The sequence below is a fragment of the Tursiops truncatus genome, chromosome 5 (assembly GCF_011762595.2).
Source record: "Tursiops truncatus isolate mTurTru1 chromosome 5, mTurTru1.mat.Y, whole genome shotgun sequence".
Lineage (NCBI taxonomy): Eukaryota > Metazoa > Chordata > Mammalia > Artiodactyla > Delphinidae > Tursiops > Tursiops truncatus.
Genome location: NC_047038.1, coordinates 134,603,304 through 134,628,089, shown reverse-complemented (window position 1 = coordinate 134,628,089; position 24,786 = coordinate 134,603,304). Strand labels below are relative to the sequence as shown.

The 24,786-nt window shown below is 41.8% G+C and overlaps 1 protein-coding gene across 17 annotated transcripts in view; it reads right to left on the bottom strand.

Annotated features, from left to right (window-relative positions):
• The window catches only part of SPMIP2 (sperm microtubule inner protein 2), a 193,471-nt gene that overhangs the window by 166,888 nt on the left and 1,797 nt on the right, over positions 1–24,786 (bottom strand). For 12 of the 17 annotated variants that reach the window (XR_004526789.2, XR_012332207.1, XR_004526790.2 and 9 more), the window contains exon 3: positions 23,069–23,217. The gene's annotated coding sequence lies outside the window, so the exon portion shown is untranslated. Of the gene's footprint in view, positions 1–3,185; positions 3,506–3,632; positions 3,808–23,068; positions 23,218–24,786 lie in introns of those variants that run through there. The other 5 variants (XR_004526792.2, XR_004526793.2, XR_012332212.1 and 2 more) reach the window with 5 other exon arrangements.

Genomic DNA, 24,786 nt, shown 5'->3' with positions numbered 1-24,786 from the left:
AACAAGAAAACTGCCTCACAGAAAAAGAGATGAGATGTGTGGTTACCAGAGGTGGAGGGGAGAGGGAGGGGGAATTAGATGAAGGTGTCAAAAGGTACAAACTTCCCGTTATGAGATACATAAGTCCTGGAGATGTAATGTACAGCATGATAGCTATAATTAACACTGCTGTGTATTACATATGAAAGTTTTCAGGAGTAGATGCTAAGAGATCCCATCACAGGGAAAAAACTTTTCTTTTTCTTTTTTCTTTTGTATCTATATGAGATGATGGATGTTAAGTAAAGTTACTGTGGTAATCACTTTACAATCTATGTAAATCAAGTCATTGTGCTGTATACCTTAAACTTATACAGTGCTGTATATCAACTACATCTCAACAAAAGCAGAAAAAAAAAGTAATTAGAAAGGAAGGTAACATCTCACCATGCTGCCACCACTGACCAAATTAGGTATCTCTTCCAGTGTCCTGTATCTTTCAGCACCATCACCAGTTCACAGATACCTAACATTAAAACTTGGGAATCATTGCCCAAGGGGAAACCTCAATTCTCATATCCAATCTGTCCCTGCAGCATATTACACTTATTCAAAATATTAATTTATTCTTATGATAACATCACTTAATTCAGGTATTTTTGTCTCTCTGTTCCTGAAGAAGTCAAGAGCCTCCTCACTGACTTCTCTAATCGCAGTCTCCACCTCTTCTGATCCAGTCTGAAGGTGACTGCCAGGTTCTTAACATTCTCTTCTTGGTAATCGCCTCCTTTGCCTTTTCACCCTTGATAAGCCAAAGTCCAGCTTTATCACATTGGCACTGAAATGCTCCTGTATACTGGACCTGTAGGGTTTTTTTTATTTTTTGCGGTACGCAGGCCTCTCACTGATGCGGCCTCTCCCGTTGCGGAGCACAGGCTCCGGACACGCAGGCTCAGCGGTCATGGCTCAGGGGCCCAGCCACTCCGCGGCATGTGGGATCCTCCCGGACCAGGGCATGAACCAGTGTCCCTTGCGTCGGCAGGCGGACTCGCAACCACTGCGCCACCAGGGAAGCCCTGGAGCTGTAGTTTGAACTCACTCTATCAATCTCATGACTCCCCCTGGCTACTTCCCACATCTTATTCTGGACTACTCTGGTTTTCTTTCTTTACCTATATTTTTGTTTCACGTCTTGTGTCTCATTTCCTGAGAACCTTGTTTGGCATTATACCAAGACTAAAATGTTTGGAACTGTATGAGCCCTTGTAAGTAACATATTTATATTGTAAGAGGGGCTTTATGGGGATTCAGTGTGTGTGTGTGTGTGTGTGTGTGTGTGTGTGTGTGTGTGTGTGTGTTCTACATCTTTTCCTACATAGAAAGCCTGAGTAGGAACGATGGCTCTAACAGGGAGGACTTCAGAAAGATGGGCAGACTAAGGAAAGGGGATTTCTGGGAAAGAGGGAGGGAGCCTTGTGGTCCAACAAAGCACATCACTAGAGGCTGAGATGGTTGTCCTAGGTTTCACGTCTGTTTCCCAACTTGTTTAAAGTTCCTTGACGACTGAACACAAAAGCAACAACATCCTCCATCCCTTTTGCATCTTCTTCCCCCTTCTCTAGATCCAATCCTGGTTGGATAAATGCTGGTTGAATTAGGAAATGGGCAGCGTTTCTGAGAATTTGTACCACAACTCAGCACTCTTCCACTCGAACTGCAGCGGGAGCTGCAGGGCGAATGACGCAACACCTCTGAGCAGACCTTTCTCTTCCTTGGTTCCCTCCCACACTGGTCCCTCCTAGAGTGCATCTCCTTCTAATAAAAATGAAATCCTAGTTCTGGCCCCTTTCTCTTTCTCTTCAGATGCTTTTGAAATTAAGCAACAACAGAGGTCTTTAGGAAATGTGGATTTGTGTTTTTAACTTAACTTCTACCAAACCTTGACATACCATGCTGCATTTCATATCAGCATTTTCTCATCCTCTTCAGGAGCTCATTTGTATCAACGTGAACATGATACGTATATTACTTTCTTCAGTTGTTTTTTATTCCCTACGAGGCAGACACCCAAAATGCCTAATACAAAGCGGAACATCCTTGAGTAACGATTTCAATTTTGTCTCCATCTTGTTATTGTCTGATGTTACCAAGAGTGGTTTCCACCCGTCTCTCGTCTCTCTCAATCTACTGGAAGCCTTGGGAACCACGATAGCAGACACTGGGTGTTTAAGGCCACGGGGAACAAAGCATGTCATATTTTAAGCTCCATTACTCTAAAGAGAGGCAGTGGCTGCAGCCTCTTGCAAAACTCCAGCAAAGAGGTGGTACTTTTTTTTTGGTAACAACAATTAATCATGACAGAAGGACTCAGATAGGGGAAAAGGACAGATGGTTCTTGTTACAACCTGCCTCAAAACTGAATTACCATGCCCGACCATAAACAGAACATTTGTACCAAAACTGTGAGAGAGGAAGAAAATCAGAGATAAAAATCTACAGTGTGTTGTGCTATCAAATGGTTTAAAACCACAATGTAGGGCTTCCCTGGTGGCGCAGTGGTTGAGAGTCCGCCTGCCGACGCAGGGGACATGGGTTCGTGTTCCGGTCCGGGAAGATCCCACATGCCGTGGAGCGGCTGGGCCCGTGAGCCATGGCCGCTGGGCCTGCGCGTCCGGAGCCTGTGCTCCACAACGGGAGAGGCCACAACAGTGAGAGGCCGGCGTACCACACAAAAAAAAAAAAAAAAAAAAAAACCCACAATGTAATGATGACTACACTTATAATACAGTGAATACAGAGGAGTCAGGAAAACTTTGAACATCAAAAGTCATCAAGTGTCTAATTGATTCTAAAATAATATAGACACTGGCAAATGATAAAATGTAAATATGTCTTAAGTTATTTTTTTGAAATTCACTCTAATAGTCCCATCATATTGTCTGGTAGAATCTTGACAATTCCACCCTAAACTTATGTTTAAAAAAGCTTTAATAGTTCACTAAGCTTTGATCTATATGGAGTAAACTTTTCTGAATGGGGATTAAGTTTTAATGCCTGGACATTATTCATATCAACCAAATGACAGATGTGTGAGCATTTTGCTAACTTTGAAGACATTAATCTGGTTAGACTGCCCTCAGTATGACTGTATGAAATGTAGCACAGTGTATAGGGAAGGATGCTCTGTCATTTACATGTGTCCATACCCATGCAATCAGGGTTTCCAGCGTCCTGAAAGATAAGGGCGATCCTTCTGTGCGTCGGAGAGTCCACGTTCATGCGGCAATGGCTTCCTTTTATGGATGCTTCAGAAGGGAGAGATGCCAAACGAGGACTCATCTCTGAAGAACCCTGAATGATGAGCTGTAACCATTCACTGTGGACCGAGGCCAGGCCTCCGTGGTCAGCACGGACCATGAGCACGCCTGGCAAGAAAGAACCACCCAAACAGACTTCGTTTGTTGCCCTGTGGATCGGCTCCAGGGAACATTTTTGCCTCTCGATGAACAAAGCATGGCCTGATAGGCTGAGAATGTAATAATTGGTATAATTAGCCAATAATTTTGCAGGGAAAAAGCTACTAGTGACTACTAGCTAACTCATTTGCATGCTAATGTTTTGAGGGGAGAAAAAGAAAAGCTTTTGATGCTTACTTTATTTTTTAGCGTTATGTCCGAGTTATTTCTGACTTCGGTTGTTGTTGGAATACTGTAAAGGAGGTTGTGTTAGGCTGTGTCATCAGAGGATCTTGTGAGGTGGCTGGTGGGACCTCTCTGTTCAAGTGGTCCAGGGTGACCTTCCCCTTGAGGCTCTGCAGAGGACAGAGGGCTGGGCAGAGGGGTAGCCTGGGATTTATAGATGCTATTATGTGCCCACCTCTCACGATCAACAAGCAACGCAGCTATTTCCATAAACTCAACCAAACACAGGGCAGCAATGACACACTTATTGTAAAAGAAAGTGAAGCAAGTCCCTGGTGTGGGCCTTTCCGAAGCCCTGAAAACAAACTTTGAACATCCCTAAAATGTCAGTCACTACCCCTTCCTGTTAACACTGGCTGCCTGAGAATTCTTTCTTCTTTTGTCATCACGAGGGAAAGAATTCTGTTGTTGTTTTTTTTAAATGTGGTCACACCACGTGGCATGCAGGAGCTTAGCTCCCCGACCAGGGATCAAACCCGGGCCCCCGAAGTGAAAGCACCAAGTCCTAACCACTGGACCGACAGGGAATTCCAAAGACTTCTTCTTCTGTGTTGGCCCAGTAGGAGAGGAGACTGGAGGAAACTACTTTAGGGGGGTTATGGGGTTGGCAGCTTGGGAGATATTCCAGCATCCTGGCAGCAGGTTGGAATGTCGCTATTTAGCCCTCAGGAACAGCAGGGAAGGAGTGTTCTTTGGTGCAGCTACATGGGGGTTAGTGGTTTCACAAGGCCTGCGAGAGACCTAACCACCATTTTTAACGTTGGTTCCCTAGGAATATTTTCTTGTAAATTCCAAGTGAATTCACAAGTACCCATTTCAAGAGTAAAAACAGCAGTTGGTAGATTGAGGACAACTTGGATTTGGATGTCTCCCTTGCCCATCCTCTCCTTGGGGAATATTTTCCCAATGTTCCCCAACCCTCCTTTGTAGTTATTTCTCGATCTTGTCTTTTCTGTTACGGTGTTTTAATGAGGCTCATTGTTAATCCTATAAACTCCGTGTCCCAAGTTCTCCAGAGAACCACTTCATCAATAATGATATAAATGCTCTAAAACTACACGTAGAATTTTACTGAAAAGAGGTCCTTTGATAATTACAATGAAAAGCGGTGAGTTGTGTTGGCTTACTACTTCTAAATGTAGGAAAATAAACTGTTATTAATAGCTACACACCATTTCCTATCTTTTCAAGGGCTTTGTTAGTTAGCCTCACAATGGTGCTGCCAGGGAAATACTATTAACACAGAGCCAAGGGGGCGGCAGGTGGGATGCTCTTATGATGGAATAAATGCCCCTTTTGTCTCTTGTGCTGCCTCTGTACTTTTCTTGAAGTACTATGTTTAGGAAAAATAAATTTTCTTCTATTATTCTACTTCACATTCATTCAGGCTCTCTCAACCAAACAATTAAATAAGTGAAGTTCCAGGGCATTAACAGTACATTAAAAGCATTAAAACCAAAACACCACTATTAGTCATTGATACCTAACCACACTTGCTAATTTAAAAATGAGAAGAAAGCAAAGCTCTCCCCTCTTTGCACACCCCACTGCCATACGCTGTCTCCCAATCCGATCATTTTCCCCTCTGGGAAATGATCTGGACTAAGAATTTGTCCAAAATACGTCCCAGGGCATATATTGAATTTCAATAGAGGCTTTTCTGATGATGAAAAGTTCCATCGATTTTCACACATATATGGATGGATCGGGACTTCTCTAGTGCATTTCTTGCCAGCATCACTGAATTCTTCACAACAACTGGATTCAAAGATTAGGTACTATTGCCCCCATTTTACAAGTGAACAAGTGAACAACCTGCAGCTCAGAGGGGATTATTAAAACAAGGTCACACTTCTAATAAGTGTTTAAGCCCATTTTCAAATTCCAGCCCGTCTGCTTCCGAACTTTGTCCTGATGATTATAGAATATTGACTCCCAATAGATCGCTCTTCTGACCTACTGTTTTAATTCTGGATCAATATGTTTATGTTATTATTATACAGCTTACAGCAGGCTGTAATTGATTTCACAGTTACTTTGGATTATTTTTATAATTGTTCTTATTTCTATCAGTTGAAAGACGAATGTAATGTGTCATCGCTAGAATATTAATGGAACAACCATTATATTAAGAAAACAGCTAAAATGTTAAAATAAACATTATTGGACTTCCCTGGTGACACAGTGGTTAAGAATCCGCCTGCCAATTCAGGGGACACGGGTTTGAGCCCTGGTTCAGGAAGATCTCACATGTCACGGAGCAACTAAGCTCAGCACCACAACTACTGAGCCTGTGCTCTAGAGCCCACGAGCCACAGCTGCTGAAGCCTGTGCACCTACAAGCCCGTGCTCCGCAACAAGAGAAGCCACCGCAATGAGAAGCCCGCGCACCGCAAAGCACAGACACCACTCGCCGCAACTAGACAAAGCCCGTGCGCAGCAACAAACACCCAATGCCGCCAAATTAATTAATTAAAAAATAAAAATAAAATAAACATTATTTTCATCCCCAAATTGAATACACTTCACTATTTAAAACAAAAAAAATTGGGGTGAAATCCAGATGTCCATTTTTTTAAAAGATAACATATGAACAATAATAAATAAACAGTCTTCCTTTAATGAGTTTTTCTCTCAGGAGAGTGTTTCTAGGGGGATTCTTCTTTGTTTTTTAACCTGAACTTTGAGGTTTGTAATAGTTTTTACAAATTATTCTCATTACTGAATAAGCTTAAATTCTATTTTAAGTGGCTATATTAGGAATGTATAATTGAATTTTTCTTTTACAGTTTTAAAATTTATCAAAAAAATAATTTCCTTCATTAAAACTGACCTCATTAAACTCAAAAGACCCAAGTTCACTGCATGACTCATTCAGGATTTTATATTCAACCATGATGTGAAGAGATCTTTAATTACCTAGACAAAACCTCTTGAGTAACAGAGTGGTGGTTATTAACATCTGGGAGAAAGAAAAAAAAAAAAAAAACAGAGGCTCCAATTTAATGGAACAAAGCGTCATCCTCTCAAATGCACTACTGAAACCGAGATACGCAGATGATCTATTGTGGTGGCAAGCAGGTGGCGCTTTAATTTCCTTGTTCATTTTACAGAGGGGGTGTGATCGGGAGTCTCAAGTCCACAGGTAAATGACAAGGCACAAAAGTCAAGGTATCTCTAAAAATATTATTTTAAATGTGAACGAAAGCAGAAGCCTGGTGAGGTGGAGCTTTCCAAGTTAAATCTAACCTTTGTTTTTAATTTTTGCTTCAAAAAATTAGAGAGAAAAAAAAACTAGAGTGAACAGCGTATGAATCATTTCTGTTAAATGAAGTCTTCAGTGTCTTATGTGTTTTATTTCATGATTCCTGTGCAGGAATCGTGAGGACCAGAGGACGCTCTGAAATCCCAGAACGGTGTCTGGCCTGGAGTGCGTCCCCAGTACATATTCTTGAGACAAATGAACTCCTAGGCAATCAGCCAGTGTCCGGAATAGAACACGATGATCCCGGACCTACATGAACTTTGTGGTTTTCAGGGTGATGGGGTGGGGCGTTCACACCGGCCCTCCAATAGCCCCGCCCCAAATGCAAATAGTGCCCCAGTGGAGAAACTTTGAGGGATTCAGGGCTCTTCCCCTACTAAAATGCAAATACCTGCCATGAAGGTACTTAAGCTAGTCAGCACTTTATCTTAGGCTGAATGAATTTTCGAGAACCTTTCCAAGCCTGGCAATTTTTAGCAGAGGATGGATGGGGATGAAGAGGTGAAGAAAGCGTGAGGGATCCATGGGTAGGACACCACGGGAGAGGCTGGCAGTAAAAAGACAAACCCCTCACATTCCCTGCGGGGACAGAGCCGGTCACAACACAATTCAAACAGGACCTCGTTACTAGATCAATATTTCCAACTGATAAACCAATTTGTCATCTAAAAGCCAAATGGATGCATTAAAACATTGATTTTTCGTCAAGAAGACTTGGAATTTTTGTGGTTGCCCTTTGGTTGGTAAATTGGTTGGTTTTACCAGCCAGGGCTCTACCGTGCATTTAAAGCACACTTTTGGGAATACTGAATTTCATTTTAGGCTCTGCTTTCATCTGATGTTCTATATAAGGAAGTGCCTGAAAGTTGCCCCTGTTTCTATTTCTATGTCTCTATCTATCTATCCCATTTTAAAAATTGGGAGATCATTGTAAATTTAGGTTTGGAGCCTACTTTTTTATTCTCACTAAATACAATGTGAGCATATACTCATGTTAATAAACCTTGAAAATCTGATTTTAATAGCTGCATAGTATTCTATTGTATTGCTTTGGCATAATTTATTTAATAAGCCCTTTATTGCTGAATACTTAGATTGTTATCACTTTTTTTTTTTTTTTTTTTGGCCGTGCTGCACCGCTTGTGGCATCTTAGTTCCCAGACCAGGCATTGAATCTGGCCACTCCACCTCCCCTTCCCCCCCAGTGAGAGCCCGAGTCCTAACCACTGGACCACCAGGGAATTCCCTGTTATCAGTTTTTTATTACTATTGTAAACAGTGCTGCAAATAACTCTTGATTATTTCTTTTTTTTTGAATTTTAGTTTATGTTTTTATACAGCAGGTTCTTACTAGTCATCCATTTTATACACATCAGTGTATACACGTCAATCCCAATCGCCCAATTCATCATGATTATTTCCTAATAATCAATTTCTAGAAATGAAATGATGATTCAAGAAGCACCTGGGATTCTAAGTGTGCAGCATGCTAGAATCTTGACTTTCCCATCTCCTCCCGTCATGTCCCCACTGAGACACGACACAGACAAGTAATGCACCTGGCTTACACGAGCACACTTGAAAAATTGTTCTACTCTAATTGAGGAGAAAAAACCCTGAAGAAAAAAATCGAGCAGAAGGAAGGAGAATGTAAATCTGACAATTCACCTTTCCTCTGTGTGTGTGTGTGTGTGTGTGTGTGTGTGTGTGTGTGTGTGTGTTTTGCTTTGTTTTGTATTTGGACCTTATGGGGGGAGGGCTGACCAAATACGAGTTCAGAAAAGATGAAGGGTCTCAGGACTGGGACTGGGAAGTTAAGAACGGTATTTGAAAGAAAAAAAAAAAAAAATATATATATATACATAAAGTATCAGGGAGGGTGTGCATAGGTTTTATGCAAATACTACACCCTGTTATATAAGGAACTTGGGCATCCTCGGATTCTAGTATTTGCAGCAAGACGGCAAATTTGGAAGGACGAACTATATATGCTGTTGGCTGAAAATTTTTACAATTATTTTTCAGCTATATGTGCTTTCTCCTCTTTGAATTATCTGTGCAATTACTTTTCAATCATTTTATTTAATAATACATTTATATAATTCATGTATATTAATAGATAAAACAATTAACAGGTTAAAAAAAAGAATGGTATTTGGTGAAGTGCTGAAATATTATCTTCAAATAAAATACATATAATTTTAGTAAAAACAATTTCAACTACATTTTCCTAAATGAAATTAATCTGCTCGTAAGGAAAACCAGGTTTCAGGAACAATTCTGGCTGTGAATTGGCAGGTAAATAACTGATGCAATTTCGCAGTTCAAGCGCTGACTAGCTATGACATGAAACTTGTGAATCTCCGTGACCCCACCCGCTTCCTGACAGCATCATCAGAGCTGAATTTCTTGGCTCCTGGTATTTTAAGTTATATTCATATTTCTATTTAAATGTAGTTCTTTGATGCTTTTTAATCATCTGGGAGATGGATTCAAAATGGTACAATTTTCTCCTTTAAATTGTGTGCTTAACTCCTGTCAATGTTAATACGTATTGTGTGCATCAAAGTAAAACTATGACTAGGCCACGCCTTGGGAGATGAAATGCTACAGATTTCACAGACACTGCCAGAAATTGCCTTCTTTCTTTCATATTTCATTAATTCAGCGGAGACCCTCATGTATGCTAAGTATAAATGATCATGTAATTTTTTTGAGGTAAAAATGTGATGTTCTCAGAGAAATCATCTTCTCTGAAGGTTCATTAGACTTTGTTTAAAAGCATAGCTTTGAGAAGCAGTCACATTTTGAAAACATGTCAGTTTCCCATACTCATCATCCTTTTCAATTCTGGAAAAATGAATACTAGGACAAGTTGATTTTAATTAACATTCTCATCAATCTCTCCAGAGTGCACTGTAATTTCCATTACTTTTAAAGTGCTTCTGGAACCACAGGGGACAACATTCCCCAGTTTAACTACGCAGTTACATACAATAAGTGCAGTAAATGTTACTATGGTATTTTTATTTTATTTTATTTTTAATTTTTTTGGCCATACTATGTGGGATCTTATTTCCCTGACCAGGTATCGAACCTGCACCCCCTGCAGTGGAAGTGCAGAATCTTAACCACTGGACCGCAAGGGAAATCTGGTATTTTGATTTAAGGAACTCGTTGAAGTTACTCAAAGCTGCTTGGTCAAAAAACTAAGGATTAGGTCCTGTCAATATGCCGTGTTTTATGAACTAGTTAGCTACCTACAAATTTAAGAAAACAAGTGAGGATGAATTATCTTTTTGTGTAGAATGAAGAGGTATGCTTAGAGGAGAGGTTCGATTACAAAAGTTTGTACACTTTTGTTTTTTTTAGAAGGTTATCTCCCTTTTAAATTTATTTTTAATTAATTAATTTATTTTTGGCTGCATTGGGTCTTCATTGCTGCGTGCGGGCTTTCTCTAGTTGCAGCGAGTGGGGGCTACTCTTCGTTGCGGTGCGTGGGCTTCTCATTGTGGTGGCTTCTCCCGTCGTGGAGCACGGGCTGTAGGTGCACAGGCTCAGTAGTTGTGGCATACGAGCTCAGTAGTTGTGGCTTGAGGGCTCTAGAGCGCAGGCTCAGTAGTTGTGGTGCACGGGCTTAGTTGCTCCACACCATGTGGGATCTTCCCGGACCAGGGCTCAAACCCGTGTCCCCTGCACTAGCAGGCGGATTCTTAACCACTGCGCCACCAGGGAAGCCCTATGCGCTATTTCTATAGGGGGTGAAGCAATCTTATAGTTTGGATATATGCAGGGCAAAGCTATCAAATGGATTTTGAGTTACAAAACTTACTCATAGAAACCAGAACAATGCTTGACACCTGAGGTTAAACAGGGTTGAACTCACCCTGCATCTACCTGGAGACAACCTACCACTCATCCTGTCGTATAAGAAATTATATTTTGTTTTTTTAAAAGCATATATTTGAACTTAGACACTTTTTTGGCTGATATCATCTTCCCAATGTGGTCACCACACATCATTGTTCCTGGCTAGGTCAGGTGCCACCAGATCATGCTGGGCTGTCTTTTCACAGACCCCAGTCACAGACCCTTAGAAATCCTAAACACCAGGAATGGATAAACAAGATGTGGTATATACACACAGTGGAATATTACTCAGCGATAAAAAAGAATGAAATAATGCCATTTGCGGCAACATGGATGGACCCAGAGATTATCATAGTAAATGAAGTAAGCCAGACAGAGAAAGACAAATATCATATGATATCACTTACATGCAGAATGTAAAAAGATGATACAAATAAACTTATTTACAAAGCAGAAATAGACTCACAGACAGAGAAAACAAACTTATGATTACCAAAGGGGAAAGGTTGGGGGGAGGGATAAATTAGGAGTTTGGGATTAACAGATACACACTACTATATATAAAATAATCTTGTACAGCACAGGGGACTATATTCAATATCTTGTAATACCTATAAGGGAAAAATCTGAAAAAGAATGGATATATGCACATGTATAACTGAATCACTTTGCTGTACACTTGAAACTAACACAACATTGTAAGTTAACTATATCCCAATATCAAATAAAAATTAAATTAAAAAAAAAAGAAAATCCTAAACACTGAAAAAAACCCACAGTGCCTCATCCCCATATGTGATTCTAAACAACAGTAACAATAAAAACCCACTAATTTATAGGATAGAGTCCAACAAATTCTGATTTTCCTTCTGACACTTTTTCCTTTTTTCTTTCTTCTCTCCTGTCTCCCTCCCTCCCTTCCTTCATTTTCCCCTTTCTTTCTCTTGAATTCTTTCAAAATATATATTTTTAAATGTCCCTGCTATGCTGGTGCCCTAAATATGTACTTGTTTAGTCTGTCTATTCTGTTACTCAACACTCCCTAGTAATGGACACACCTCTAAATGTCCTCAGTTTGCTGGAGCCCCTACAAACCATCTCTAGTATAAATAGCAATAATATGTCTAAATGTCTCTGCTCACTCAAAACATGAAGATGCGTCCACTGCCGCTCCTTTAGTCTTCCTTCAAAAGGGAAAAGAAACCAAATGAAATGCATAATGGTTGGAAGCATTGGCAACAATAAAAAGGTATCTTAGGGGCAATCGAAAGACTTTGAATATAGAGACCAAATTTTAGATATAATCAAATTAAATTTCTTAGGAATTGTACTGGTATTGTGATTTCATAGGAAATGTTCTCATCAATAGGAAGTGTATGCTGAAATATTTAGGGGTTTACTGTCATGATGTCTGTAACTCGCAAATTGTTCAGCAAAAAAAAAAAATGTGTGTGTAACGTGTATATATATATATATATATATAGAGAGAGAGAGAGAGAGAGAGAGAGAGAGGGAGAGAGGGAGGGAGAGAGAGAGAGAGAGAGACAAAGACAGAGCTAGAGCTAGAGAGAAAATTCAAAATGTGACAAAAATGTGGTAGAATACGTACTGTTTTTTCAACTTTTCCATACGGGAGAAACGACATAATCACTCAAACTAGAATGCCAAGAATCAAAAGAAACACAGTTGATATTATATGGAGCTAGGATTGGGGGTTTTCCGTGGTCTGTAAGATAGCTGGAGGACTATAGCTTTAATTCATTAGATTCATCAAAGAAATGTAAGCTTTGAAGATCATTTCAGTCATTTTAGATCATTCAGATAAACGGATTTAGGCACACACACACATGAAGACCTGAGTTCAGTCGGCCCTAGAAGGCACTGGCCAAATGCCCATTGCTTTCTGAGGAAGTCCAGCCCTTTAAAAGCCAGCTAACTGGTTTCTTTTGATGAATTTCTTCTACGACATCAGCTTTCTAGGGGCTCAGAAACTGCTAGGAATCAATAAAGCAATATTTCTTATTCTCTCCCAATCAATAAAATATAGTTTCTTCCTTTATTCATCCAATTACTAAAAATTTAGTGACGGCGTACTCTGAGCCAGGTCCAGTGTTCTCAGAACACACACAAAATACACGGGCTCTGTCCTCAAGGAGTTCAGGGTCACCTGGAGAGGTAGTTGTATAACACATGATTATAGAATAATGTAAAAAGTATTGTGGGCTTCCCTGGTGGCGCAGTGGTTAAGAGTCCGCCTGCCGATGCAGGGGACGCGGGTTCGTGCCCCGGTCCGGGAAGATCCCACATGCCGCGGAGCGGCTGGGCCCGTGAGCCATGGCCGCTGAGCCTGCGCGTCCAGAGCCTGTGCTCCACAGCGGGAGAGGCCACAACAGTGAGAGGCCCGTGTACCGCCAAAAAAAAAAAAAAAAAAAAATGTATTGTAAGTATGGTACATATAAGCTGCTTTGGGAGCACAGAGTGAGAAGCCCTGCACTACCTGGTGTGTGTGCGGAGGAACGGTGAGGAATCAGGGGATAATGATACAATAATAAACAATGATGGTCACAGCAACAAGAACAACAGTGGTCCTAGACCAGGAAAGTCCTAACTACAACAGCTATACTTAAGCAGGGGTAAAGGACGGTGGATTTGGCAGAAGTCAAACAAATTACTAGTAGGAAAGGTGCCTGGACATATCAATACAAATCTCAGGGAAAATATTTTAACAGGTCTGCCCGGCTGAAACATTTTGCCATGGCCATAAACTCCCTTCCCAGGTGCTTTGCTCATGTTATCTAGCTAATACTGTCTCCATTTAAATAGGCCCTGAGGCTCATGGGAGGCATGTGAGTTGCCTCTGGACAAGCAGCTGGTATGTAGCAAGACAGAATCTAGGTTAGGACTCATGCGTCTTGGACACTTGTTCCATCTTGCTATGTAACGTCACCTGCCCACAGACCTTTGCTTAGGAAGGCCTTGAAGAGGAGTAAGAATTTTGCAGGTGAACCTTGTAGGGAAGAGACTTCTGGGTGAGAGGTGAATACACAAGGCATTGAGGAATTAAGAGAGTTTGGCAAATCCTTGTAGACCCTATTGTTAGCAATGATTGGAATAGAAGTTATGTGGGTGGAAAGTGGCGGAGGAGAAAACCTGACAGGGCTCTGGAATAAGAAACAAGGGACTTATATCTTATGGAGTAAGTGTTAGAAAGCCACTGAAGGAAGGGCTTTCAGCTTTGGGATTATACGATCGATTTGCCTTTTTCAAAGATCCGTCTGTGCAAAGGCCCAGGCAGTTTCTAACAGGAGGGGAGCAAGCCAGGGGGAAGAGCCAGGCACTGGCTGGGTACCCACCGAAAGATGGGGCCTGCACTTCGGAGGCAGCTGCAGGGTAAAGGGGTCCTACCCTTGCCTGACTTCTCTATACAACTTATGGTCCTTCTTTCAACATGACTAATTGTCATGTCTTTTCATCTTTCTCATAAAAAGCATCATGGCAACATGTTCTTTTAAAAAATGTTGAATAGGTATCACTTTTGCAAATGGTGCTAGGAAAGCAATAGATTCCTCTGCTAATTGCGTGGGAATACTCTGAAATTCCCATGCTGCTCCTTCAGAGGCATTGTGTGTTTGCGTGTGTATGCGTGTGTGTGTGTGTGTGTGTGTGTGTGTGTGTGTGTGTGTGTGCAGCGGGGGGAGGAATCAGAGACAGGAGATAAGGCTCAGGGGAACGAGTGCCCAGACTAGGTCAATGGCAGTAGAGGGGCAGGGAGGATTGCATTGCGATTCCACATAATTTAATGAGGGAGTCGACATTTTTTTTGGCCACACCATGCGGCTTGTGGGATCTTAGTTCCCCGACCAGGGATAGAACCCACTGCTTAGCAGTGAAAGCATGGAGTCCTAACCACTGGACTGCCAGGGAATTCCCTGATTCAACATAATTTTAAGGATTGAACTCAGGGACTGAAAGTCAGAAAGTGAGTCAAAGATGATGCCTGGTTTTGCCTGAGCAACTAGGTGTAAGGTTATGTCATCCTCCAAGATACGGATACACCTGGAGAGAGATTTCAGAGGAAAGATACTGAGTTTGAATTTGAACGTGTCGATTTTGCACATGGGTGCCCAATTTGTTGAAAAGGCCCCTTTCCCCATGGAATTACCTTTGCTCCTTTGTCAAAAATCAGTTGATTATATTTTTGCAGGTCTATTTCCGGTTTTTCTATTGTGTTCCATTGGTCTATGTGCCTATCCTTCACCTTGATGAATGTTGTTTTATAGTAAGTCTTAAAACTGGGTAAGGTGAGTCCTTCAACTTTGGTCATTTTTTATGACCAAAGAAGTGTTTTGCTTTTCCATGTGAATTTTGGAATCAGACTGTCAATACCTACATAAAAGTTTTCTGAGATTTTGACTGGCATTGCACGGATTCAATAAAATAAGTGGGGAAACACTGACATCTTAAGATTGAGTCTTCTGATTTATGAACATGGTATTCCTCCCTATTTTACTTAGACATTTTCGATTTCTTGTATCAGAGTTTTTGCAGTTTTCTGCATACAGCTCTGCTATGTAGCCCTAAGTACTTCATTTGTTTTTATTGGCCATGCCTATTCTGAGGTATCTGCGTACATCTTTATGCAGATGTCCTGTGGGCAAGCCTGGAGGTCTGGGGCATTGTCTGGGCTGGAATTCAGGTTTGGTATCATCACATTTGTCATGAATGTCACATTTCCCAGGGACAGAAGAAAATAGGGCTGAGGATTAAAAGTCATCTTAATTACCATCAAATGGTTAATTCTGGTTCTTGCTCTAAGTTTAAGAAGTAAACCAAGGAAGATCTGAGAACCCCACAATGAGGGCTGAACACGTGCGCTTCGGCACCCGAGAGCATGTGTTCAGCTCCTGGCTCGGGGACCTCAAGTCTCAGCTCCACCTAATTGTAACGCCTGTACGGTAACAGTGGCCACCTCATAGGGTCATTGGAAAATCGATTACGACGGTGCATCCGGAGGACACAGAACAGTGCTTGGCATGGCGAGCACTCAATACCTGTCAGCCACTGTTATTAGTTACATAAGTGAATTGCCAGGAGCCCATCTGGGGAAATCCCTCGGAAAAAACTTAATGGTCTTTGAGAGTCCTGGCATTGTTCGGTAATGACTATTGATCTCCACAAGAAAAGATGGGATTCACTGCTTGTGTTAATTTTTCTTGCACAATATACGCCCAGGACTCAGTGCCCCCCTCCCGAGGGTGAGCTGCATATGAGAAAGAATATATAGCATCTGACATTCCCTGCCGAAAAGCTCTTTGTTTAGAAACCAGGGCTGCTAGTGCCTTTTGATTCGTGTTTCCAACATTTCCCGAATTAACCATGAGAGTTGTGACTGGATATCGCCATGGACTCGCAATTTCTTTCTGAAAGAAGACGAGGAAGGTGGTCGGCACTCATACCCTGCTTCCTATCCCTCCCTACCACCAGTGGTTGCCTAGCCTCGTTCACAGAGGTCACTGACCCGGTTTAGTCTGTCTCCAGCTTTGCGTGAGTTGGCCCAACCCTGGACCCAGAGTCCTTCAAAAGAATCCCACTTCTCGGCAAGGACAGAAATCGTGTAGTGACAATGGGATGGTCTGGACATTGTTTGGCACTTTGTTTGACCAGGGGTAGGGGTGGGGAGGAAGAATTGAAACCCTTTCAGAAAGTTTTTATTTTCTCCAATTCCCATTTCATTGTGTTTAAAGAAAGGTCAAAGGAATATCTTGGCCAGCAAAAGGAATGCACTCTAATATTGACAGGTCCCAGGAAAGAGACTCACAGAGAAATTTGCATCTGACATAGTAGCGTAGACCGCAGATGCTTTCATCACACAAAGAGCTAAACAGGTGCTCTGCTGAGATCTCTTGTAGTATTATTGTCGGGAGAAAACCAATTGGCCTAGGACCCGGGGTCAGTGCTGCTGCTAGCATCTGTTCTCAAAATTCTGCAGTGCTTTTGTATTCACAAATTGCCATAGATGTTGATGTGTGTGTGTGTGTGTGTGTGTGTGTGTGTGTGTGTGTGTTTAAAATCACCATAAAGATAAATGGGTGGAAGAAATGCTTCAAGTTAAGTTTGCACAGATTCTACTCGGTTACCAGCTTGTAACCCTGCCACTAACCTTGGGCAGAGACCATGGAGAGCTCCTGGAGCATCGTTCTTTGGCCCATGATGGGCCAGGTAAGGCACAGATTGATTTGATCTGAAAATTTGTTAAAAATATGCGAATTGCAACTGTCACAAACATACCACTTGGGAATGTAAATTGGTGGAGTCACTATGGAAAACAGTATGGAGGTTCCTTAAAAAAATAATAATAGGGGTTTCCCTGGTGGCGCAGTGGTTAAGAATCCGCCTGCCAATGCAGGGGACACGGGTTTGAGCCCTGGTCCGGGAAGATCCCACGTGCTGCGGAGCGACTAAGCCCATGCACCACAACTACAGAGCCTGTGCTCTAGAGCCCACGAGCCACAACTACTGAGCCCGCATGCCGCAACTACTGAAGCCCACGCACCTAGAGCCTGTGCTCCGCAACAAGAGAAGACACTGCAATGAAAAGCCCATGCACCGCAACGAAGAGTAGCCCCCGCTCGCTGCAACTAGAGAAAGCCTGCGCGCAGCAAGGAAGACCCAACACAGCCGAAAATAAATAAATTTATATATTAAAAAAACTAATACTAGAGCTACCATATGATACTGCAATCCTACTCCTGGGAATATATCAGGAGAAAACTATAATTCAAAAAGAAACATGCACCCCAATACTTATAGCAGAACTATTCACAGTAGCCAAGACATGGAAGCAACCTAAATGCCCATCAACAGATGAATGCATAAAGAAGATGTGGTACATATATACAATGGGATATTACTCAGCCACAAAAAGAATGAAATAATGCCATTTGCAGCAACATGGATACCTGAGATTATCATACTAAGTGAAGTAAGTCAGACAAAGACAAATACCATATGGTATCACTTATACGTGGAATCTAAAATAAGGCACAAATGAACGTATCTATAAAACAGACTCAGACGTAGAGAACAGACTTGTGGTTGCCAAGGGGGAGGGGGTGGGGGACTTGGAGTTTGGGATTAGCAGATGTAAACTATTATATATAGAATGGATAAACAACAAGGTCCTACTGTATAGCACAGGGAACTATATTCAATATCCTGTGATAAACCATAGTGGAAAAGAATATGTATATGTATAACTGAATCACTTTGCTGTACAGCAGAAATAAACACATTGTAAATCAACTACACTTCAATAAAATACATTAAAAAAAATACCACTGTGAATTTTAGTCTGTAATTAAATGGGATCTCTGGTTCATTTAATTTTTTACACATATTTTTTAGATTTAGTCGTTGGAGTGCTAGGTGCAGATTTTCACATGTTCATATTTGGAAACAATAATTCTGACACAACAATGGGACAATAAAAAAATGGGACAATAACACACAGATTAGTAGATGGCAGTCATCCCTTGCTTTTTGAGATGGACATAAACCTGGCAATAGATTCAATATTTGTAAGAGTCAATTCTGGTTTTTCATTTATTTGATAAAAGCAGAGATGCCGTCAGACTTGGGTTTGATGCATCTGAGAAGCAGCTCCTATTCCGCCCTGTGGAGCGCGGAAGGCTTTCTTTCTGGAGGCAGCAGCCCTGCCTAGCTCTGCCAGCACTCTTAGCCTTGTGAAACTACTGATCATCCCCAGCTAGGAACCACTGCCCCAGGTAAAACATTATCTACCTTTGAGGCTCTGGGCTACCTGCTATAAGTAATTAAAGTTTATTTACTAAAATAGACTAAATAAAAGAACTATCTCTAAGTTCAAAATTCTGTATGTAAAGTCAATTAGGTCAATATATTTTTAACCTAAAATCTTTCTTTCCTAGAAATTTGAAGGGCCATATAAATATTCTTTGACTAAAGCTATTCCTTTAAGGGGAAGGGAGAGATGAGAAAGAGTATTTACTTTTTAAATTAAAAAAAAATGGTTTTTTGGCTGGAGCGCACAGCTTGTACGTGGGGTCTCAGTTCCCCGACCAGGGATTGAACCCAGGCCCTCGGCAGTGAGAGTGCAGAGTCCTAACCACTGGGCCACCAGGGAATTCCTGAATATTTACTTTTATAAATCCTGTTTTGAGTCATTGTCTTAGTAATCTAGCAAGAAAGATATTTTTAAACTATATTTTACAAAGGTAGAAACTAATGTTCAGAGAGGTTAAGCTCTTTCCTCAAGGTCACAGAGCTCATGTCTATCAGAAAAGGCTTTCAAATTCAAGGTTGTGTGATAGTAGATTCTAAGGTTTTCCCACTATATCATATATTCCGCTCCGCCCTTATAAAGCTGCATTTTATTGACTCCACTGGGAAAAAGATGACATTTTTTCCCCCTGCAGCAACGTGATAAAGTTCTGTTAGTCCAATCACTTCTATGCTATCTTCTGTGTCAACAGCCCCGTCCCTGACGCACCCAACCAGGTGTGGGTGGAGTACTGTGAGTTTACTCGGTCTTTACCCTGACTTAATTACCTTTGGATTCTTACAGACAGCTATGATGCCACAGGCTCATTCCTCGTAGGTGAGGTAAGCATGAGACGGAAGCAAACTCAGTCTTAAATGTCTTACCAGCACTTATCACTGGTCATACTTATGTGATAAGTAAAATGCTCATATAAGAACACTGAGGATGGGCAGGGCCGTCGTGATGTGCCTCTCCAGGGCTCGGAAGGTTCTCTTCTGAGCTATAGCTCACCTATTATCTTTACTGCTTCTTGTATCAGATCCCAGCCAATGGTCAGAGTTTTTTTGCTTTTAGTTTTGTCTTGTTTTTTGCCATTTACTGGTGCTTTCCTCTTTCAGGTCTCTAACTTGATATATCTTTATATTGAAGGTTTCCTCCTTCAACCCCCATAAAGGCAATGTGCTCCCCGCTCCCCACTCCGGACTTCCCTCCTTTAAATTTTTGTGCTGCGAAATAACGCACCTTCTGATAGTTAAAACTAACATACAATGCAACAAAATAGCCTCCTTTTCCAAACGGGCCCTTAGTGCATGTTTCCCACGCCCTTGTTTGCCCTTCACTTCCTTTGCCTAATTTAGATTTGCAAGCTCAACACACAGACTCTCTCGGTCTTTGTTTATGTACATATGGTGTCTAGCACTAGTCTTGGGTTTAACAAATATTAAATAATCATGACTTCAGAATGATTGTTAGTATTGGTGTTTAAAAAAATCACAGCTGGTCAAGAATACTGCTTTTTTTTTTCCCCCCCTCACAGACCTTGTCTGATTTTGTAGCTCTTACAGCAGACAGCTGTATTATAGCACACTTGCTTTCCCCTTGAATACCACTTGGAGACCAGAGCTGGTGATAATTGTAGCTGCTTTTCTTCATTGGAACACATTTACAAATTCTGCACTGCATACCAGTGCGCTTGTGGATGTAATTTCAGTTGTATGCAACCACCTTAACATAACTGGAGAAACCCAGATACAATTTTATACAATGTTCCATTGTGCATGTTTGAAATGGAAGGGTTTTTTTTTTCTCTCTGCATAATTAATTTAAGCATTCATGATATCCAGCATGGGCTTTTAAAATCTATGCATTAAACACTCATTGACTGTGTAGTGGCAATTACATCGTTAGGTTTTGAACTGAAGTCCTTAATTTTACCTATTTTCAGGCTTAAAAAAAACAAACAAAAAACCCCTGAATCTGCAGACTTTACCTAAACCCTTTTAGAGGTCTCCTTAAAATTGGCAGACTGATTTTGCACTACAGTTCCACAGGGCGATTCATAAAAATAAATGCCAAATACTAGGCAACAATGGAAGGAATTGACAGCGGATCAAAAGTTTAACAACGCATTTCCTTTAAGAAATGTCGCATCAGCTTTCTCACAATCAGGAACTAAAGAAGGCTGTGCTTTCCCACTGGTCCAATAGTTCAAATGCAAACATATCAGCAGAAGAAAGTGGTTATGTCAGGGTGCAGGATGCAATCGTGTAACCGGATAAAACAGTTTTATTTGTTAGCTCAAATATATATTTCTGACTTATATTTTTATTTAATTTTGTGGCCAAGGCAGAACCAAGGTCATAATATTGATAGATTAGGAAAAAATGGTTTCTTCTTTTAGAATCAAGTCCAAAATATCTACACATCGAGATTTAGCATCGTTCTTACTCATGTGACAACATCCTCAGCTCTGAATTTATTAGGATTCCTATAAAATCAAACCTAAGAGTCTGAGTCTAATTGTGTATTCGATACACTTCATCTAACTTGTTTCATGAGCTCTCTGCTATGTATTCACTGTCTCTCCCTGGGCTCTGTAACTGTATTCTCTACCAGGGACTCTGGAATGCTATTTGCAGGTAGATACAATATTTCCTAGTGGAGTGTGCTCTGTTGAAAGCGATACAGTGTCTAAACTATAGCCTTCCACTCTCCTGAGATTCAAGTAACTGCAAAACAATGTGAATAAAAATTGTCTGGGAGGAGCCCGATTCATGGGAGGAACACCTTTACTAGAACTCCACCCCTCTCAGCTCTAAACCTTGCTTTCAGACAGTGGTAACAGCTGGACAAGATGGTAACGAGAGGGATCTCTTGTCTTAGAACAGTGCAGATTGTTCTCAGACAAGAGATCCTAGTGCCCTGGCCATTCTCCTAGATGAGGTGAGTAAATGAGGCAAATGCCTGGCACACAGAGTCAGCTCCCACAAGGCCAGGAAACGGAGCACGGTTGTCTTATCCACCATTGGTACTCCAAACATAGAGATCAGTACCTAGTAGACAGCATGCAATAAATATCAATATTTATTGACGGAACAGTGAACGTTCAAGGCGTTTTTTTGAACAAAATGACTATAGATAGATAGATGTAGATGTATCAGTATTACTGTTATGTTGTAGCTGGACCCATAGGAATTAAAAAAAAAATCTGCTCACTTTAAAAGATGACTGTAAACACCTAACCTATATAATATATTTAGAGATGTATTAATATTAGGTTTTACTGTTGGAATCATCAAGGCTTTTTGAAGTTACAAGTCGAATGGTATTAAGGCCAGAACTTGAAATGCATTTCTAGACTTAAAACACAGTGTTCTGTCTCTCTATCCCCTAAGGACTTTCTAGATAATATGATGGTTGTAGAAACAGAACAAAGAAGCTATCATCTTTATACGTGCCTTTATGAAGCAGCATAATAAATGGCTTACTTTATGGTTACCGGAGCAGTTTGGTTTAGGCTAACTGGCAAACTGGCAGGTCTGTGTCTAATTCTGTCACCCATGGTATACACAGCATACTGTTGGTGCTCAAATGTTAATAAAAAAATAACAAATTAAAAAAAAATCTACTCACTTTAAAAGATGACTGTAAACACCTAGCCTATATATTTTATTATATAAAATATATTATATAAAATATATAAAACAAAGCAATGCATGCCAAGTACCAGGTGTCCTAGATGCCGAATGGCATTATTAACGTACTTACATAAGTAATTATAAGTAGCGGGAAAATTAACTTTAATTGAAATTAAATGATAGCTTAGAGGTTGACAGCGAGTTAGTCATTTTGTTGGTGGACAAGACATACTATTAGGCCTCGCCTGAGGTCACTGGGGCAATTCAGTATCACAGCAGAGCACTCAGAACAAAAAGAGCTGGGTTTGCATCTGTAAGTCACAGCTTTCTGGCTGTGCGGCCTGGGTGAGTTGAGTTCTTGCCCATTGCCTAGGCTTTGAGGGGCCCTGCTCCGGCTTCACCCTCCCCATGGGACAAGGAATTCCATGCTTTCAGAACACCTTAGGCCCTGGAACTTACTGCCCTGCCACTTCCAGGCCTGACTGTCCAAGGCTGGAGGAATCGCCAGGGGGTAGCTTTTGTGAGGGGTATGGTGCGCAGGCTAGGGTGTCCTCGCGCGTATGAGCCTTTTTGTAATACATGATGGAGCAGAGATGGGAAGAAAATGGGGTGAGTTTCAGGCCGGACGCCAATAGTCACTGCCACACTGTGTTCCAGTTAATTTACAGCTTTAGGCATTTACGATGGGGTCTACATTAGCTTGCCCTGGGCCCTTCCAAACTTCCAGGCAGGCCTGGAACTAGGGCAAGTCACATAACCTATTTTAGTCTTTGTTACCTCATCTGTAAACAGGAATGATAATAACCGTTCCACTAACCTCAGAGGGTTGGGATGATGAGGACGATCTTAAAAATAACCACCATTTGTTGAGCACACACCGTGGTTCAAGCGCTTTACAAGTCACGGTCACTTGGCGTGGATTCTCCTGGATCCTCGAAAATCTTCAGGGTAGGCCATCTTCATCTGCTTTTAAAAGAAGAGAAAACAGGCTCAGAGAGGTTACGTTTCTCTCCTAGCCTCCCCTTCCCCAACAGAGATAATGTACGTATCAGTTCCATACACATACAAGGTAGCACTATAGTTATTCATTCATTTACATCACGTTGTGGGGTGCAGCAGTGAACAAAAGGAACAAAAAAATCACTGACGTCGGAAGCTTACGTTATGGTGGGGGGACACAATAAATAAATCAAGTAAGTAAAATCCGTCGTATGTCAGATGGTGGTAAGCAAAGCAAGGGAGAGAACCAGGGCATGTGGAGATACAGGGAACGTGACACTTGAATAAAGACATGAAGGAGGCGAGGGAACACCATTCGAGGTTTGGTTTGGTTTTCTGGTGGCCTAGGGGAGTGGGTCACTAATTCAGGTGGCAGCGGAACAGCAGAAGGAAAGGCCATGAGACTGTGGCTTGCTTGCTGTGTTCTAGAAGCAGCACGGAGGCCAGTGTGGCTGGGAAATGAGGAGGGGGTAGAATAGTAGGAGATGAGGTCAGAGAGATAAAGGGGCGGGGGTGGGGAGGGAAGGAGAACCAGGTGTATAGGTCATTTAGGCCATGATAAATAAGGACCTTGAAAAAAAAAAAGTGGTGGGGAGCTAATGGACTTTTTATTGTTGTTGTTGTTTGTTTTGTTTTGTTTTTTTCGGTACGTGGGCCTCTCACTGTTGTGGCTTCTCCCGTTGCGGAGCACAGGCTCTGGATGCGCAGGCTCAGTGGCCATGGCTCACGGGCCCAGCCACTCCGCGGCATGTGGGATCTTCGCGGACCGCGGCACGAACCCGTGTCCCCTGCATCGGCAGGCAGACTCCCAACCACTGCGCCACCAGGGAAGCCCTTTGTTGTTGTTTTTAGCAGAGGAATGACAGGAGCTGGAGTGAAAAGACTCACCCCGACTCCCTGGTGCTGGAGGCAAGGGCAGAAAGAGGGAGGCCAGGTAAGTGGTTACTGCAAAGCTCAGGCAAAAGCTGACGCTGGTATGGACCAAGGTCATGGCCATTGAGGTGGTGGGTAGAGGTTAGATTCCAGATATGGCACTCTGAAGGTTGAGCTGACAGGTTTACTGAAACCCGGGGTGGGGGGGTTGGTAAGAGAAAGGAAAGAGTCAAGAAAGAAACCAAGGCTCTTCACCTGGGCAAGGGGTGACAGAGGTAGATGCCATTAGTAGGAATGTGGAAGTCTGTGGCTGGGGCATGTCTGGGGCAGGAGATCTGGAGCCTGGTTTGCACAGGTGAATTCTGAGATGTCTACCGGGCACCAGATGGAGATGTCAGGTATGTTTTTTCACTTCATTGGATCTGACTTTTCTTCTCTCTTCACAGAGCTGTAATGGCACTTATTCAAGGTGGTGGTGCTCTAGGTCATAAAGAATTGGATGCTGGGTTTCAACTAAGGGCTTCGAGAGAAATATGGGGAAGCATTGGAGCACAGGGTAACATCAAGGGTCTAGAGAGATAATTTGTAAGATTGTTTCAGGAGGTTCGGCCAGGACGGTCCCATCTCTTGGAAGCCACACAATCTGTTTAATGCCACACAGGT